General features: G+C 40.7%; 1 long non-coding RNA gene across 2 annotated transcripts; it reads left to right on the top strand.

Moving 5' to 3' along the window:
* The first annotated feature begins 21 nt into the window (after nucleotides 1-21).
* On the top strand, nucleotides 22-10,045 carry LOC132647165 (uncharacterized). Of its 2 annotated transcripts, none has more exons than XR_009585461.1 (4): nucleotides 22-449; nucleotides 880-3,055; nucleotides 3,303-3,517; nucleotides 9,794-10,045. It is a non-coding gene; the product is annotated as an uncharacterized LOC132647165 (long non-coding RNA). The 2 variants fall into 2 exon arrangements; XR_009585460.1 differs by having other exon boundaries at nucleotides 880-1,066; nucleotides 9,794-10,024.
* Nucleotides 10,046-13,431: the final 3,386 nt, after the last annotated feature.

The following is a 13,431-nucleotide window of genomic DNA, read 5'->3' as shown; positions in this document are numbered from 1 at the left end:
CTTCCGGTCCGTTCAAACTCCGGCGCGTTCCGAGCAGCCGCGGCGTTGCCTGGGGCGGTTCGGGACCTGGGGTGGGCGTGGACGGAGGCCTGAGGATGGGCAGCCCCTCGCTCCGCCCCTGGCGTCCCTTGGGGAGCCCGCTCCGAACCCCGCGAAGCCTTCGGGTCGGGGAGAGCGATTTTCTGCGAAGGCAAAGCGTGGTCAAGTGGTTTGGGCTGCTTCGAGGGAAAAATAGACCGTCACGCCTGTCCAGAGCTTTGGGGGAGAGAAGCCCGGGCACGGTGTCCTGGTTTCGGGGGGTGGGGTGGGGTGGGGGTGTCCTCGGCTCCAGCTCATCCTTCCCCTGCAGCCTGACCGAGCTAGAGGTGCAGAGGAAGCCCAGAAAGAGGAAGGAGGCCCCGATTTCGGCCTTGGCGACAGAGCTGCATAGATCTCCGTGGGATGTTGTGGTTCTGTAACCTATTTATTCATTTCTTTGTGGTAAAATGGGAATAATGATCATTCCCACTTTGAAGTTATATTAATGAAATAATTTGGTACAAATAGATTTCTCAAAACTGTATTTGCCTAGAGGCTGGCAGTGTGGCTCAATAGTAGAGCACTAGACATTTGAGAAAAATAACCAGTTCTGGTCTGAGGAGACGGTTCAGCAGGTAAAGCAATTGCCGTACAAATTAAGGTGCCAGCATTCAGATTCCCAGAACCTTGTATTATAGTTTTGTTCTGTTACTATGATGAAACAGTCTGACCCAAATTGAGTTTTTGAAGTTATAGCCTGTCATTGAGGGAAGTCAGGGCAGGAACTTGAAGTAGAAACTCCAGAGGAACGCTTCTTCCTGGTGCTCTCCAGCTCATGTTTAGCTTTCTTTTCCATCCTAGGACTAACAGCCCAAGGAACGGTATCACCCACAATGTGTTGGGCACTTCTACATGAATGAAAGGAGCTTTATAAAGACAATTTCCCAGACATGCCCACAGGACAATCTACTCTAGGAAATTCCTCAGATGACTATAGGCTATGTCAAGTTGAGATTAAAGATGACAGGAACACCGCGCAAAAAGCCAGGTGGGCATAGGGAGGGATACAGAGGGGCAGAGATAAAGATGCCTGGAGAATGCTGGCTTGCCAGGCTAGCTGAAACCGAGTCCCAGGTTCAGTGAAGTACCCCACCTCAAAGTGACTGGGAGAGATACCCATATACCAACCTCAGGCCTCCATGCCAGCATGCACACATGCACCATACCGTTCAAACATATATGCACACACGCATACATAAGAAAGAGGGGGAGAGAAAGCAAGAGTGAACCAAATCAGTTCTGGTTTTAAGGACTGCTTCATGTGGGACCTCCTACACTTCAAGATTTGCGTTTTCTGGAAATCTAACTACATTTTTAAACTGTCTCAAATCCTCTTGGCAGTTTGTTGCTGTGTCTTTACAGCCCATAATTTCTTATATCTCCTGGCATTTTCTTGAGGAACTACATCTCTACTATGATGTAGTAATCAGTTTTTTTTTAATGATTTCTAGATAAGTCTTCTAGCTCTGTCAACTCTCCAAGCCAGATGAGAAGAAACCAGGTTCTCAGACAGTCCCCAGGTTCTTCAGTGTATTGGGCACACTCTGGAGTAGGAAGTTACTTTCCCATTGTTTCCCATGTCCCTTGTTGATTCAGAGAGGGAGATGGGAACACAAAGTAATGAAGAGTGGCATTTCTCATTTGCTAGCAAGTTCAGGGGTTAGAGGCATACACCCTACCACTTGGGGTTTGGGTGGGGAGTTACTTGTTTCAGATTAATTTTATGTTGTTAGAGAAAAAAGATTGTTAGAAAAAGTTGGCATATGTTCTCTCTCTCTCTCTACAAGAGCTTTAACTTATTTTCCTCTTTGCCACATCTACAAAGGGCAAAGTTTTTCTACACATTTCATGCTGTTATACATACCTTTTTCCTAAACATACCTTTTTTTCTATACATTTCATGCTGCTTTCTGGCTGCCAGGCTTGTAGCTTTGTGTTATTAAATATCAAAGTTGTCACATTATTTGCATTTAACTTTTTCTTTCTAGGGGTGCTTTGTACTTCATCTGATTCTTTCAGGCCTGTTGATTTTCCTCCTTCTACCCCCACCCACCAATGGCTCTCTTAAGCTTCCTTTTTGTTTGTTTTCTTTATTCTCTGACTTGCAGCAATGTGTAAGGATGGAAGCTTCTGTTGGAATTTCTCCTTTACAAGTAATTTGAAGGTTGTGTAATAATCATTCAGTAATATTTAAAGTGTGGGTCATGTGTGTTATATATTATCTGTGTGGTTTTTATGTGATACTAGAAGGTTGAATCGACCATCTTTGTGTATGGTAGAGCTGTTTCACTAAACTGTATCTACAGCCTTTTTATTTTGATACAGGGTTTCACTAAGTTGCCCAGCCCAGCTGTGAACTCAGTCATAGCCTGGTCTTGAACTTGCTATCTGCAGCCTCTATGTGGTTGAGATTATAAGCTTGGGCCTCCAGGCCTGTTGCAAGCAAGTCTTATATTCCTAGAAGGGGTGCCTTGTCCCTGAGGTTCTACAGTGCCAGGTTGATGTAACAAGCTCCCCTTCCATCCCTTGCTTCAGAAACTCATTTCACATGTTGTTCTTGGGCAGAGACCACAGTATAGTAAAATGGCAAGGACAGATACTATGCTGGGTCTTCGTCAAAAGGCCACGAAGCAGTAATTCATTGGCTTTTCTAGAGGACTGTGTGCTGTAGCCATTTTTCTCTAGACCCGGCAGCCAGCTGTGTGTTACTTTGGGGTCTGAGTAAAAAGCATTATTGTTCGTATTATTGTGGCACGTGGAGGGAGTTGAGTGAGCCCTGCTTTCCTAACTCATTCAGCCTATGGCTGTCTGTTCTCTTCAGGTGCCTGAGCAAGCCAGAGCGGAAGTCCCTTTGTTTCCCTTCAACATTGTTCAATTCTCTTTTGAGCCCTTTTCACCCTTTTTCACTGAGGAGATGAAGACAAAAGTAGACAGATTCTGCTGAACTGTTGCATAACTTACAACCTCCCTTCATTAAGTAATGCACATTTCATTAAATTTGCATCTCTTTCTCAGTTTTATTCCAGTATACATTTACATCTGAAAAACATGTTTTATAAAAATAAGAATCAGACTGAGTATACTGTTTTACAACTTTTTGTATGTGTTTACTGTATGTATACATGTCTACAGGTATGTGGGTGGGTGAGTGCATGGGCAGATGCATGCACTGGTAGAGACAAGGTCAGAGGCCACCATTAAATATCTTCTTTTATTGCTTTTAGCTTATTTGTTGCGACAGGGTGTCTCAGTGAATCTGGAGCTCACAGATTTGGTCATCCTGTTTCTACCTGCCAGTGCTGGGATTAGAGGCATGTACCGCTTGCACTCAGGTGTTGACGCGGGTACCAGGGACCTGAACTCAAGTTGTCAAGCAAGCAGATCATCCACTGAACCCCTTCCCGGGCCCCTTGTTGCAACTTTTTAAAAAATTTAAAAGGTATCTTCTATGTTATTACCTTGTTCAGTTTCCTTATTTTTAAGGTCTGATATAGCTTTTGTATTTTTAATTTTTGCCTATTATAAATAATGTTGCAGTGGAAATCCTTGAATACAAACTCTGTTTTTTGGTTTTGGGTTTTGTTTTTGTTGTTTTGTTTTGTTTTTCAAGATAGGGTTTCTCTGTGATCTTGGCTGTCCTGGACTCACTTTGCAGACCAGCCTGGCCTCAAACTCATAGAGATCCCCCTGCCTCTGCCTCCCAGAGTTCTGGGATTAAAGCTTGCTCTACCATGCCTGGCTTGAATACAGAGTCTAGTGCATTTGTCAATTACTTAAATCCACAATAACTTTTAAAATGTTTATTCATTTTATTTTTTATGTGTGAATATTTTGCAAGTATGTGTATGTACCACATACATAGTGCCCTTGGAGGTCAGAAGAAGGCATCAGGTTCCTGGGAACTGGAGTTATTGGTGGTTGTGAGCCACTATGTGGGTGCTGAGAATTGAACCCAGCTCTTCTGTAAGATAGGCAAGTGCTCTTAAGCACTAAGCCATCTTTGTAGCCCTTTAATAACTCTGGACTTTAGACATTTGAAAAGGTAAGCCATGATTTCCCTATGGTTTCAATTCTTCTTCATTCTGTTATTTTTCCTACAGATGAAGACCAAGTAGACAGAGATGTCAACTATCTATGCTGGGCCATTTAACAAAAATTTCAATGTTGGGCCTCTTAAGAAGATATTTAACAGCTTGGGCCAGTCCAGTCAATAACTCTTGTTCTTGAGACCTAAGTTTGAGAAAATTAAGATTTTGACTTTCTTAGAAAAATCAGGTGATTGTGGAGTTTGTGCAGCTAATAAATTAGTGAAATGAACTTGAGTGTCTCCAGCTCTGTCTGGTAAGAGCAGTTGCTGACCCAAATGTAATCGGTTTTTCCAGATCTTAAGTTTTTGTGTATTTATAATTTTTATTTTGTTTTGCTTAAAGAGAAATCTGCCTTTAGGTCAGAGAAAAATATGTCTGCTGTAGCCAGGCATGGCAACAATGCCTTTAATCTCAGAATTCCAGGAGGCAGAGGCATGAGGAGTACTGGAGGCTGGTCTGCATAGAGAGTTCCAGAACAGCCAGGGTTACATAGAAAGACAGTGTTTGAGAAACAAAAACAACAAAATCCCTGCTGTTTGAGTGTAGCCTTTGTGCCTTCTGATTATGACTTCACCTTTAAATAATAAAATATCCTTTAAAAAAGAATAGTGGGGAAGGGGCTGGGGGGACAGCTCTTGCTTAAGAGCATGTACTGTTCTTCTGGATGACCTGAGTTTGACTTCCTACACCCAAATCAGGCAGCTTATCAACCAGCTCCAGGGTAATCAGACCCCTCTGGCTTCTGTGGGCCTGTGCACATACCCACACACAGACAGAAACATACATGACTTAAAATAAGAAAGTAATTTGAAAAATAACAGAAACAATGATAGCTAGTTTTAAAAAAAATGATGACGCCATCTGGCAAGATGGTTTAGTAGGTAAAGGTCTTGCTACCAAATTTGGTGACCTTAATTTAGTCTCTGGGACTCACATAGTAGAGAGAACCAGTTTCTACAAGGTGTCTGCTGATTTCTACATGTCATTCATGGCACACGCACACACACACACTACAGATACACACTAAATAAATAAGCAAATCAAAAATCACAGAAGAACTGCAACTTCTGTATCTTAGGAAGTTGTGTAGGTTTTAACTAAACAGTAGGCCAATAGCTAGGATGCAATACAGGATGATTGATTTGTGGATGCCTTAGAGAAAGACAGACAGACATACTGACTGACTGACTAGGGATTAAACCTAGAGCCTGGGGCATGTAAGATAAGCACTCTACTATTGGAGCTATGTTTCTACCAGTGTTTATTTTAGTTTGAGAGAGGAGCTGCGGGCTTGTTTTTCTTTTTCTTTTTTAAATTTTTTTTTCAAGACAGGGTTTCTCTGTGTAGCCTTGCTTGTCCTGGACTCACTCTGTAGACCAGGCTGGCCTCAAACTCACAGAAATCCTCCTGTCTCTGCTTCCCAGAGTGCTGGGATTACAGGTGTCTGTTTTTCTTTTTTAATTATCTAGTCTCTTGTAATAAATTTTATATATTGGATTTTTATTTACATAAGTGTTCTTAAGGATTTTAATTATTTAAAAATCTATTTCAGTAAAAGGAAACTTTTTAAATTATTTAAATACTTATTATTAATCTTAAAATTTATATAGTTCAAAGGACTTAATAAGTAAATCTCCATCTTTATGGTCTTACCATCTTATCATAAGTAGATAAATGACTAAAGTTGACACCTGAAGCAATAGCATAAGCATGAAAGAAGATATGACAAGAATTAAAACTAGAAACAGCATAACAATATCTATGGAAGCTGGGTATGGTAGCACATGGAGACAGAGGCAGCATAGTTTCTGCATAGTGGAGGCCAGCCTGATCTAATTCTAGGTCAGCCAGGCCTACACAGTGAGACTATTTTTCCAAGAAGAAAGAGCTATCTAAAGAATATTATATAGTAAGTAGTACTGCTGAGGCCCCTAGCTGTAGGATTGAATCAGCTAAGTTAAAGGAGTAGGAAAAAATGTCACTACATTGTTTTTTAGCTTTAGAATGTGGAATTCAGGCAACTCAGAATTTGATATAGTAATAACTTACGAAAATTAAGTAAAAAAACATTAGGACTTCCAAAGTTACTTTTTTGTTCTTATAGATAAAAATAGAAATACTGATTACCTCTGACAAGAAACTTGGAGTTGGGACCTTTGTGGCAAGACTGTAACCACTATGTCTTCCTGCTAGCTTTCATTGTTATTGTTTTTATATAATACACATAATATGTAATCTACGTTCTAACCCTTTAAGTTTGCATTAAGTACACTGATGTCATACGCCATCATGACCATCCTTCCTTACAACTTTTCATCATTCCAAGCTGAAACTAAATGTTAACATATGACTTTGGTCCCAGACTCTGAAGACAAACCACCCAAAGATAGTAGCCTGCTGCTAGAGATTCTGATTCCTGGAATTTGGCTGTTCTCAAGGAAAGGCCTTTAATTGAATGATGTTCAGGTCCACGATGAGAGTTAACATGAGTTCTTACTACAGTTCTAAAAACTAGACATTACATTCCTATTTTATTTGTATGCTTAAATTTATAGGTCCTTTTAATACAGCACATACCCTTTCAAAGGCTTAGGTCCTCTAACCTGAGTTAAGAAGTAGTTATCTAATGTGACAACAGAAGGACAAGATGTCCCAACACAGGGCCCAAGCTTATCTGTGATTAGGCCTACCCTCCTCACATATCAGAGCTATGTTCTTGACTTCCCTGTTTTTTCCTTCGTTCCCATCTCTGCTTCCCAGGCACAGCAATCTTAATTTTTTTTTTTTTTAATTTTAAGCCTAACCTACTGAAACAGGCTGTGTGGGCCTGTCTCTAGCTCGTATTATATATTTTTAAGAAGTGGCCAAGCTATTTACCCATTATAGGTCTAAGCTGGGAAGATGGTGCATACTGTAATCCCAATACTTGGAAGATTGACGCAAGACTATGAGTTCAGAGCCAGTCCTGGGGTACATTGTGAAAACATGTCTGAAAACAAAATTCTCTTGAGGGATTTGCAGTAAATCAATGATTTTTTTTTTTCAAAACATAAAAATATACCTTTTTTAAAAAAGTTAATGTTAAATCTTAAAACAGAGTGCAGTTCTGGGATGAGTGAATCAGCATGGTGTGTGCATGTGTGTGTGAGAGAGACAGAAAGAGTGAGGGAGTAGTAGTTTTTTTTTTTTTAATATTCATTTATCTTGGGGGGAGGAGCATACATGTGCTCAGATCAACAGGCTCATTGGCAAATGCCTTTACCCATTGGGCCATCTTGTCACCTCAAACTGTGTCGTTTTAATGTAAAGGCTGGATTTAGTGTTGTAATCTCAGCACTTGGGAGGTGGGGACAGGAGAATAAGGAGTTCAAGGGTAGCCTCGACTACATAAGTTTATGCCACTGTGGGCTACGTGTTTAAGTAATCTCCTTAATTTGGGGGAGTTTTCTTATATGATGCTGTTGAAGTTCTGGTCTGTGCCATTGACTTGGGATTCCTGTCCTTCACCTGTGCCTATAATTTGTAGATTTGGTCTGTTGGGTTTTTTTGAGACAGGTTCTCTCAACATAACCCTGGCTAAAGGCATGTGCTAACCACCTGGCTAGATTTGGTCTTTTTGTATTGGTTCTTTATATTCCTTTCAGATAGTGTTTTTGCTAATTTTTCGCATTCTTTGCTTGTGTGGTCCAATTCTTTTTATTTTTATGTGTATACATGTGAGTTGGTGTGTGCCATACGAGTGAGTGCATTAGAGGCCAGAAGAGGGCAGCACATACCTTGAATCTGGAGTTACAGGCAGTTGTAAGCTTCTTGATAAGGATACTGGGAACTGAAAAATGAACATGGGGACTCTGCAAGAGGATTAAATTGTCACAACCACCAAACCATCTCTCCATCCTTAATTCCTCTATTTTATCTTCAAGTCCTCATATTTTCTGCTTGATCCATTCTACTGGAAAGGCTTTCCCAAGTTCCCTAGTTGGGTTGTTGAGTTTTCCAGTTTTCATTATTTCTACCTCTTTAGTGAATTTAGTCATCAGATCTTTAACTGTCTTGTCATTTCATTCAGCCACATATTTGTTTTCTTGAATTTACTCCTATCCTCTTTAACTTCAACTGACTTGCTACTGTTGCCTTTTGTAAACTCTTTAATGATTTTTATGAATGTTGTTTTAATTGTATTCTGGGATTCACCTAGGTAGTTTTTATTGAAGAACATTTCTATAGGGCTGGTGGGTTTTGAGGGAGACATATTTGTGTTTTTGCAATGTGACTTGGTCATGGAGGCGTTTTTGTTGGTTGTATGTCTGATTCTAGGCCGCCTCTGTTGATTCGAAGTTTTGTTTTGGTTTTGTTGTGCAACAACCTGATTTCAGATCAGGTATGAAGAGCTGGTAGTCAGTGCTTCAGATAATTGATGTTGATTATGGATTGGATCAACAGGGATGATTCCAGATCAGTGGTAAGAAATGTAGACGGGATGGAGGGCTGTTGGACGAGCCAGGGTCTTGGGTACTCACCAGGCTAAGCCAGAGTATAGGCTATGTCACTAAAGGTGGGCCTGAGGCTTAGGAACATAACAGGCAGTGAGCTTCCAGGGTACTCACCAGACCTGGCCAGGATACAGGATGGCAAGGCAGAGAGGTTGAGGATGGTACAGGTAAGCAAGAGTCCTGGGGATGCAACTAGAGTTGGTTGGCACATGGAAATCTGTCAAACCCTTAAAAAGTATTGTGCTACATTGACTCTGCATCACAATTAAACTATTCAAATCTGTATTAAGCACAAACGTTACAGTAATGCCTGTTCTAAGTAACTTAGCAGGGTCACACAACCAGTAAGTGTAACTAGTCACGGTATGAACCCTAACCAGATCCACATGCATAAAAGGCTAGTACTTACTAAACAGCAGGTTGTCGGGTTTTGTTTTGCTCATGTTCTGCCTGCTCTCCATCAAAGAGCTCCTTTAGCTCTCTTAACCTAGTCTCACGAATATTCATAAGGTGGCAGTGAACTAGCAGGTATTAGCTCTCTCCTCAGTTGTAAGCACTATTCCAGTGACACGCATCGTTAAAAAAGTAATATTAAGTTTTTCAAATGGCACTAACAAAGTCTTTAAAATAAAGACTAACACCAGTTTCTAAGGACTAAGGACAGATTTTCATTACTGAAACCTGGCTGTTACTTGCCACTGTATGACTAAAACAAGTTATAATCTGAGCCTGTTTCTTTGCTTGGAAAATGGAATGAATACTTGTATCATTGAGGTGCTTTTAAGGATTAAGAAGACAAGTGTTTTATCCATACTTGATTTATAAGAAGTGCCCAGTGAATATGGTTATTAACTATGCTTCTTTAAACCTTGGTGACATAGTAGCTTAAATGTCTTAGAATTTTATATTTGAAAAAAAAAAAAAAACGAGGCTTAATTAAAATGTGTCATTTATCCCTTAAGCAGCAAAGCCAGGATATTAACCGGGCATCTTCACTGAGCCTCCTCCAGCAGGCAGCTTTCCATAAACCTGCCACTTGGTGTATGGCGCATGTCTACTTAAAAACTTCCTCTGCCCTAGGAGTGTACAGCCACTCATAGATAAAAACATGTCATTGTTTTTTATTTATTGCAGCACTTTTGGATCTCACCCTGGCCTGGGACTGATGAAAATAAAAGAGGAAGAGGAAAGTGACACCCCGGGCATGGGAGTGTGAGTCTCCCCACACTTTTCAAGTGCCACTTCACATACAGAGAAAATGACTCTCCATCTTGGTAAAAAGTTGGTATACCAGCTAAAGTTTATGGTCATCTTCAAAATTTCAATAAATGTATAAAACTCAAAACATTTTCTCCTTTTAAGACATGGTAAGGGGGAAATATGAGTGCTGTGTCTGAGTTTATTTACACAGGTACTGATTGATTTCAATCCAGCCACTTTGTCCAATTTATGTTAGGTAACTGGCTAAACTGTCAACTCCTAAGCATCTGTCGTAAAGTTCAAGAAGGGGGAAAGATAGACTGGCAAGGCCAAAGACAGTGGAAAACTCAGCTTTGTAGTCAGAACCCACTTTTAATCCCATGGTTTGGGAATCACTCATTCTTGAGTTTCAGCTGCAGCATCACCTTCCACCAGCAGGTGTCCTCAGCAGACCAGGGCACCACTTGGAAATGGAAACTTCAAACTCAGAAAAACTGTGCTAAATTGTAGACTGACTGTTGGAAACACAGGTCCACAATTCCTAATCTTTTACATACCGCCTGCTCCAGAAAAAGTGAACTAATCTGTCATCACACCAAAAATCTTGCTTTGTACAGGTCCTACAATTTACTTGAAGAAGTGAGGGTAATAAGATGCTTAAACAAAAGCAATGCATGAAGTAGATACCACAGGGTTATTACAAAGGAGAGTGCGCACATGCGCCCCTTCAAATCCCAGCTTTTTTATTATTAGGTTGCTCGATTTAAGCTAAATACTGTTAGTTCAGGACCAGAGATGCTAGTATCTTACAGAATAATTATTTGGCTTTTTGAGAGAGGGTCTCATGTGTATCCCCTGGCTGTTCTGGAACACTCTAGACTCTGCCTGTCTCAGACTCAAGAGATTCACCTGCCTCTGCCTTCTGGGATCAAAAGCATTTGCTACCTCAAGCGGCTTTCAGAATTACTGTGGAGATAATCAAGTTGATTTCATAATTGTGCATGAGTAGGGCTATAGAACACTATTACAGTCTTGATTCCTGTTGTGTAGGGGAACTATACAAAGCTATGCGCAGCATTGGAACCCATGTTCCAGACCTGGAATGCTGTGAGCCAGGATGTTAGCAGTACTTCTGAGTAGGAGGACCGGAAAATCATGTTTTACAAAATGCTTTGATATGCAAGGTTCTATTAAACACACACACACACACACACACACACACACACACACACACACACACAGGGTTGGTGGTACATGCATTCTGGAGGCAGAAGCAGATGGATCTGAGTTTGGCTTTCTACATAGTGAGTTCCAGGCCACCAAAGCTACATAGACTGTTTCAAAAAACCAAAAGCTGCATCATTACTTTCATAATTAAGAAAGAAAGAATCCTAAGTGCATTGGACACTTAGGTTGGTGTTTAGCCCTTAAATGTATAGCCTCTGTAAGACTGGGTGGGCCCTAAGTGAAACCAAGCAACCGAGTTTGATTTGAGGTCAAGACAGTTTTCCTGGAGTCCCTCTGCAGGAGGAAATTTGTATTGTGCTAACTTGAGCTTCCTTTCCAGCTGGGGCTCAATTGATATCTACCCCTTGAGGCTCCTGTCCTGAAAGACAGTGCCTCTCATGGACATGGACAAGCCTGGGTTAGAATTTCATCTGTTGCTGTGATTTGGGTTACCCTGAGACCATAACTGTACAAGATGAGCAAATACCTACTTTTAAGAAGTATGAGACTTTAAAGTTCCAGTTTGTGGACAATGTCAAGAATAGTATGAGGCTGGGATCTATGAGACCCTGTTTAAAATGGGAACTCAGAACCTACTTCATGGTTGTTAAGAAGATTAAATTAGCCAAGTCCACCAGTAAGTACTCAGGAAGTGGCAAATGGGATTTTGCAAACTGTTGCAAGAAGCTATAAAGGCTCTCTGAACCTAGGGCACTCCTCTAGCTCCCAAGACTCGAAAGGCTATTTCCTTCGGGATGGACAATGCTTTCCCCCTAGGCCCCAGCTGCAGAATTGAAGAAATGGACCTGGCCCACAAGCCTCTGAGAATTCTGCACACTGTGTTCTTCCAGCTGATGCTCCCACCTTTTGGAAACCAAAGCTGCCAACTTGGCCTCTTGCAAAACACACATTCCATTCATAAGTGCGTTTGTGCATTGTTCCTCCCACACCCTTCTAGGCAGCCAGTGCTGAGCTGCCAAAGCAGCTGCCCAAAGGAGCAGTCTTAGGGAAAAGGCAACGTCAAGAGAAAAGGCAACTCAAGGTTTTTTAAGACTCTTGATTTAGGTTTTAAACTCCTGTGCCTATATTGGGATTGTTCAGAACATTACGCTACATTTGTTATGTCCCTGACCCTCTAAAAATGACCTCTTACAAAATAGGAAAGTCAGTATGAGTTTAAAAACTTAAACACACATCCAACCACCCAGTCAATGACTGCCAATGTTTTTTTTTTAAATAGCTGCATTATATGGTAATACCATAACTCAATTTTTAAAACACTACTTCATTGACTCTGAAGCTGCAGATTGTGTTCTTACACATATATACTTGGCAGGTATTTTTTTAAGAAAAGTTACTGTATTGATGCATATTAATAGTTTTAGCTACAGAAAGATTTTACTATTTTCCAGAATAATCTGTCTCAAATCTTTGCCTATGTGATACATTAAAAAACAAATTTCATATGTTCAATTACTACTTTCTGGACCATTTTGACATCCAACTTTTTCAGCTTTTTGGCCAGATTCTCTTCAATAGGTGGTAAATATCTGTTGCCTATTCTGCTACAAAGCCAACTCCTTTTTCATGTTGACTTTTTAAGAGCTTATGGATCAAATATGGTGTCCCTTTGTCAGTCTAAAAAGTGCTTCTAGGCAGGGTGGTGGCGGTACATGCCTTTAAATCCAGCACTTGTAGACAGAGGCAGTAGCATCCGAGTTTGAGGCCAGCCTGGTATACAGAATGAGTTCCAGGACAGCCAGAGCTACCTGTCAAACAACCAACCAAAAAAGGCGTCTACTTCAGTGTTTAAGGCATGGAAATCTTGTAATTTCAAGTCCTGATTAGTCCAGGGATCAAATTAATACCCACCTGCCAAGCTTACATGTCTCTAATGATTTGACCTCTATTCTTCCTGACACTGACACATAGTAGCTTTCTCTTATATGTAGATAAATTTATCCAATTAGCTACCTTTGCTTCTTTCGTAAGTTAAAACCCAGGGCTAGAGGGATGACTTTTATAGCCAACTTGGCCATCTGCTTTCAGGATTTGATATTTTGACGCCATAATTGAACTGATGCTTTGCCATCCTTCTGGACTACTTTTTAGCATCCTTTCTTGGTAGAAGTCCATTCCACATGCAATTAAGCTCATCTGGTAACTATAAAAATCACTTAACAATCATTTCAATTGAAAATAGGCTTTTATCAGCTTGCAGTATACAGCACTGTTAACATCCGGTTGGCTATCCTTTCCAGTCTGTTAACTCTCCAATCTGTAAAGCCCTACCTGTGCTTAAAAGAAGGGACAAAGCACAGAAGTCAAGGCCCAGGAGTCAATGG

Source organism: Meriones unguiculatus, chromosome 14, assembly GCF_030254825.1.
Source record: "Meriones unguiculatus strain TT.TT164.6M chromosome 14, Bangor_MerUng_6.1, whole genome shotgun sequence".
Taxonomy (NCBI): Eukaryota; Metazoa; Chordata; class Mammalia; order Rodentia; family Muridae; genus Meriones; species Meriones unguiculatus.
Note: the sequence above shows the minus strand (reverse complement) of the source record. Positions and strands in the feature narration are given on the sequence as shown.